Below are 6,252 nucleotides of genomic sequence, written 5' to 3'. Positions count from 1 at the left end.
GACTTGCTAAAATGTTAACTGGGACTATTTCATTGGGTGCTTTCATAGATTATTCAGAGAACTTTCACCCCATCTTCTACCTTGCTTATTTAAATGAATGCATCTGGATTTTTTAAGGTTGCTTATGATTCCATCTAAAAGTCCGGTGCCCCCTGTGTTTATACTTCTGGACAGGATCTAAGGCTGTATCAGGCCAACTTTCTATAACATATAGCTTGACCAGAAAATGTTCCAGCCTTCCTGTATTGTAGTGAATGCTTTTTTAAAGTTCTAAATTTATTTTATTTTTATTTTTATTTAGAGACAGAAATTGAGAGAGAAGGAGGAGATAGATGGTGAGGGAGAGACACCTGCAGCACTGCCTCACCACTCAAGAAGCTTTCCCCCCCCACAGGTGGGGACCAGGGGGTTGAGCCCAGGTCCTTGCACATTGGGATATGTAAGCTCAACCAGGTGTGCCACCACCTGGTCCCTGCAATGAATGTTTTATTCCAAAACACTAATAGTCTTGCTACTGTCAGAGAAGCAATGTCAATTTTACATCTCCATTTAGATACCCAAGTAAAAGACTTAACTGAATCTTTATGGAGGGAAGGTGGGGGGGTATTTTTTTGCCCAGGTGGTTATATATATATTTTTTTCTGGAAAATACTCCAAGATTAACACATACCTACTTACGCTCCTCAAATCTTTATGACTTTTTATTATGTTATTCATTCCTGTGATCAAAACAGTGATAATAACTCTATCAGGGCTGGCTCAGCAGGTGCCATTAGAGACTATTCTCAGGGGCCAGGCGGTAACACAATGGGTTAAGTGCACATAGTACAAGGTGCAAAGACTTGCGCAAGGATCCCAGTTCGAGCCCCTGGCTCCCCATCTGTAGGTGGGGCGTTTCACAAGCAGTGAAGCAGGTGTGCAGGTGTCTTTCTCTCTCCCATCCTCTCTCAATTTTTCTCTGTCTTACCCAATAAAATGGGTGGAAAAAGGCCACCAGGAGCAGTGGATTCACAGTACAGGCACCTAGCCCCAGGAATAACCATGTAGAAAAAAAAAAAAAAACAAAACTCTCATAGCCTGGAGGAAGAGAAACCTGTTGCAAATGAAAAAAATTGACTTGTCTTCCATCCTATGAAAAGATATCAACTATGCTAAGTACACAAAATGTATCCCATAACACAGGTGCTTACTGGTTTAAACACAAGATGCTCAGGTTTGAACAGATTATTTGCATTAAGCTGATTTCTCATTGCTGTTGTGAACATGGTTTGTGTTTTCAAAAGAACAATCTATGTCTTGCTCCATCTTTTAATTTTTATTTTATTTTTTTTCCGCCAGTATCATCACTAGGACATCATACCTGCACTTGCCTCATATTAAAAAAAAAAATTCTTCATTTTCCATTAGGGCCAAGCTGGACCACAGCAGTCCACGATGGCTAGATTTTAGGATCAGATGCCATTGAGGAAATGTATGCATATCTGCTGCGTTAATTGCCCACACACCCTGTCAGGAGAATTAAATGAAGTGTCCAACTCTCTTTGGCCATTTAAAACAATGTTTATTTATTTATTTTACCAGAGCACTGCTCAGCTGGAGCTTATGGTGGTGCAGGGGATTGAACCTGGGACTTTGGAGCCTCAAGCATGAAAGTCTATTTGTATAACCATTAGGCTATCTACCCCTGCCCTGGCCACTCTTTAATCATGCTAATCTCTTCACAGCAGGGGCAGCGCATTCAGCTGTCTTACCAATAAAACAAGTGGAAGCACAGACCTGTGAAAATCCAAGGGCAGGGAGATCAGGCCTGAGTTGTAGAACACAATGACTTAGATACTAGCAGATCTGTAGATCCAAGAAAGAAATTCCTTTTATATTTGACTGCTTATGGAAAGAAGTAATTGGCCTCTGGTTGAACAGGTGCAGTTGTGAAGTCGTGGAGAGAATCCACGATCCTGTTACATCATCACTCTGTTAACTTCAGCATTGCTGATGTTAAGATTACAGAGGGGCAACAGACCACTGTTTTATGTACTGAAAGGTAACAGTTTTAGCCCAAGAACTCCTGGGACTCTTGTAAGTCAGAGTGGAAGTTCACCACCGCACCACCTCCAGCTCCCCTGACTGGAGTATTCACATTTAGGTACCCTATTCTGAAGATGATAGTGTGCAGTTGGGTAGTCATGAAATGAGAAATCTATAGACGCCCACTTTTTTATTCCCGCATCCCAGTGGCGGGCTCTGATGGTAGCCAACCTGCTCTCACCTTTATTGTCAGCACCTTGATGGACTTTGTTTCTAACCAATCAGCTTGTGCCACGCCCACTTTGAAACTGATAAAATCTGGGTGCTACAAACAAGCGTGTGCAGGTCTACAAGCGTGTGCAGGAATCAGTATGTAACCCCTTAATGTAATGAAGTATCTCCCTGCCCTCCACCTCCCTCTCAGTCACCTATCCTCAGTCTTCTCCTTTGGATCTGCTGTACCCTGGATCTGTAACACTTGGAGCTGTTCCGCGGATATTTCCATAAGAGTCATGCAAATGTAAAGAATTTACTTACCTGTTTTGAATAAAGACCGAACTTCTAAATTATTAAAATCATAGAACACAGGGGGTCAGGCGGTTGTGCAGTGGGGTCAGGCGGTAGTGCAGTGGGTTAAGCGCACTTGGCAGGAAGCACAAGGACTGGCATCTTCTTCTTCTAGCGTTTGCCCTTCTTCCGTAGCCAGTCAACAGCGTCAGGTTGAGCCTGATGTCTGCTTGTTGCTGGCTTTGAAAGTGACTGGGATCCATGTGGATTCAGTCGGCTGGGAAGGATCGTCAGTTTCCCCAATAAATGGGTACTCACGGGATGCACCACGAGAAGGTCGATCCAATGCATCCCAAGGACTGGCTTAAGGATCCCAGTTAGAGCCCCTGGCTCACCACCTGTAGGGGGTCGCTTCACAAGCGATGAAGCAGGTCTGCAGGTGTCTGTCTTTCTCTCCCCCTCTCTGTCTTCCCTTCCTCTCTCCATTTCTTTCTGTCCTATACAACAATAACAACATTAATAACAACAATAGTAATAACCACAACAATGATAAAACAACAAGGGCAACAAAAAGGGGGTGGGGGAATGGCCTCCAAGAACAGTGGATTCGTGGTGCAAGCACCTAGCCCCAGTAATAACCCTGGAGGCAAAAACAAACAAACAAACAAACAAACAACTCAAAGGACATGCAGAAAATGAATTCCACAGAATACTTCAATTATAAAACAATGTCAAATACCACATTTCAAAGTGAGCACTTATATAGCTTTCAGTTACCTGCACCAAAATTAACTGTAATCCGCTACTTACGTACAAAATTGGCAAAGAAATGGAGAGGGCTTAAATGTTAAATGTAAAGAACTTGGGCCAGTGTCAACCCATGAGTGACAAAAAAATTCAAATCCATTTTATAGAGTTCTTTGATTTCTTTCTAACGTTAGTTCAACACACACATGTATGAGATAATTTCTGACAAATAATTTATCTTGTTCTGAGTTATGCTTAAGATGTTCGATTAAATAACATTTAGTGGCACATTTGTCTGGGCTGTTGGGTGGATCTCTTTTTCATCATTCATTTTCACAAGAACAGTTGCTATATCTTGTTTGCCCTGCATAATGTAAGTATTGAGAATACTTAGAGCAAAACAGTGTTAAAATGTGTTTCATTCCAATGGAATACGACTCAGCTATCAAAAATGGTGATTTCACTGTTTTCAGCCCATCTTGGATGAAGCTTGAAGAAATCATATTAAGTGAAATAAGTCAGAAACAGAAGGATGAATATGGGATGATCTCACTCACAGGCAGATGTTGGAAAACAACATTAGAAAACACTAAGCAGAACCTCGACTAGAGTTGGTGTATTGCACCAAAGTAAAAGACTCTGAGGTGGGTGGGCGGAGAGTACAGGTTCTGGAAAAGGATGACAGAGGACCTAGTGGGGGTTGTACTGTTATGTGCAAACTGAGAAATGTTATGCATGTACAAACTAGTGTATTCACTGTAGAATGTAAAACATTAGCCCCCCAATAAAAGAAAAAAAATTGTGTTTCATTCATTTCTGCATGATCACAGCTGGACTTAACAAAATTTATAAATTTTGTTATATTGTAAAACAGTGGAATAGAGGGAAAGTTTTATAATAAATACACTACTACAGGTGCCAACATGTATTAGTAAACATTGCACTGCATCCAAATATATATTTCAATGTGTGGAGAGATGTGAAGAGGGGCCAGGTGGTCGCGCACCTGGTTAGGCGCACACAATATAGTGCATAAGAACCCGGATTTAAGCCTCTCACCTAAAGGGTGAGAAAGCTTCACGAGTTATGAAACAGGGCTGCAGGTGTCTCTCTGTCCCTTTCTCTCTCTATCTCCCCCCTCAATTTCTCTCTGTCTCTATCCGATAATAAGTAAATAAAAAAGAGACGTAAAGATATAAATTGTTGTGTTTCTTGTCCATCTGCTTAAGAAAATATGGGTAACTATTTTAGGTGCTTTTCTTTGTCTTGCTGGGGCTTCACTGCTATGAGCCAACTCTTTTCAGATAGAAAGAGAGAAGAAACCAGAAGAAGGAAGACAAAGATGGCGTAACACTGAAGTTTATTTCACTGGGGTTGAGGCTGGGCTTGACGCTGGGTTACACACATGAGAAAGCAGGACACTCTCCAGAGGAGCTTTCCTGCCATCCTGAAATACTTATTAAGATATGAGCATGGGGCTATATTTGGGAAAACATCTGATTATATTTTTAGTATGTGTCTGAATACCTATTTCCAAAATTATGTCTGTAATCTATATGACTCCTATAATTGATGTGAATATAAACAGCTTAAATTGTGGGTTGGATGTGTTAAGATCCCTAACTAGTGAGAGAACAGTGGGTAGTTGCATGAGAATATTTGTCCTTACCTGTTTTTATGTGTGTGAATCTAAAGGAGGACATCTAAATGTTAACAAGTAAATAGCTGAGAGGGGAGGGGTGGTGGTGGCACACCTGGTGGAGAGCACATTACAATGTGCAAGGAGCCAGGTTCAAGCCTCCAGACTCCACCTGCAGAGGGAAAGCTTTGCAAGTGGTGAATCAGTGCAGATATGGATGATGACTGAAGAGGTGATAAGGTCTTCTCCTGGGAGCAGTCTTCTGGCCTAGCTCTCTACCCCTTGACACCCCATCCCTATTGGCTTCCACTTTCTCTCCTCTTGCCACAAATAGGCAAGCCCAGGGACCTGGGTATATTCATAAGTGTATGAGGCACAGGAGAGTGAGCTGATGCTGATCTGTGGACTGGATCCACAGATCAGCACATCCAGCCTTAGGCAAAGGAGACTTCTGCTGCCCAGTGAGTGTCTCTCCTGTAGATAGTACAGCTGGGATTCTTATCTAGAACCTGCTCCAAACTTCATCACTCTTACTGCAGCTCCGAGTAGATTCTATCACTCTCTTCTCCAAACGTGAGCCAAATCTGTTCTCTTTCACAGATCAGATGCCTGGTTCTCATTTAAATCAAAGCCCCAATATCTTTAGGCTAAGGGACTAACCTGTCATATCTAGATTTTGTTATGAGGGTATTCCGTATGTCACCCTTTTTAATTTGAATTACTATCTCTTATACTTCACTTTTGGGTGTGTAGCTAGAGAAAAAGAAATCACAGGTCTAATTGACCTGGAGTCATTTAACAAAGTGGCCTTTAATCTTCAATGAATTTTTCGTAATGTATTTGTCCTGGTAAACAGTCGGCGGAATATTAGGGTGTATCTGTTAATGCATCTGTGACACTGTGTATGTGTGTGTGTGTGTGTTTACACATATGTGCTCCGGTGGATATATAATCTTGGGAGGAATCTGAAACATAGTAAATCAGTGAGTAATTATGATGAATCTTCTTAAATTCTGTGGTTGAGATAATATAAAGTCTGACGCTATTGAGATTCATGATAGCTCTTCTTCCTATTCATAGCTGATTGCATTAATATGCATAGGAGTATAACATGCACACATTCTCATCACTTTTTTGTGGCAACGTGTGGGCACACTCACACAGGTACTGGGAAAAAGAAATCTATCACACGTTTCTCTCATCCTGCTGACTTCTTTCCCAGTCTATTTAATTTGGAAGTCTCAACCACAGTTAAAACAAAGAGAAAATGGTTGTTGAGTTGAAAAACATGTTTTTTTTTTTGGGGGGGGGTGTTATTTTAATTTCTTTCCAAA

The sequence above is a fragment of the Erinaceus europaeus genome, chromosome 17 (genome assembly GCF_950295315.1).
Source record: "Erinaceus europaeus chromosome 17, mEriEur2.1, whole genome shotgun sequence".
In the NCBI taxonomy this organism is placed as follows: domain Eukaryota; kingdom Metazoa; phylum Chordata; class Mammalia; order Eulipotyphla; family Erinaceidae; genus Erinaceus; species Erinaceus europaeus.
This window is presented reverse-complemented; position numbering follows the sequence as displayed.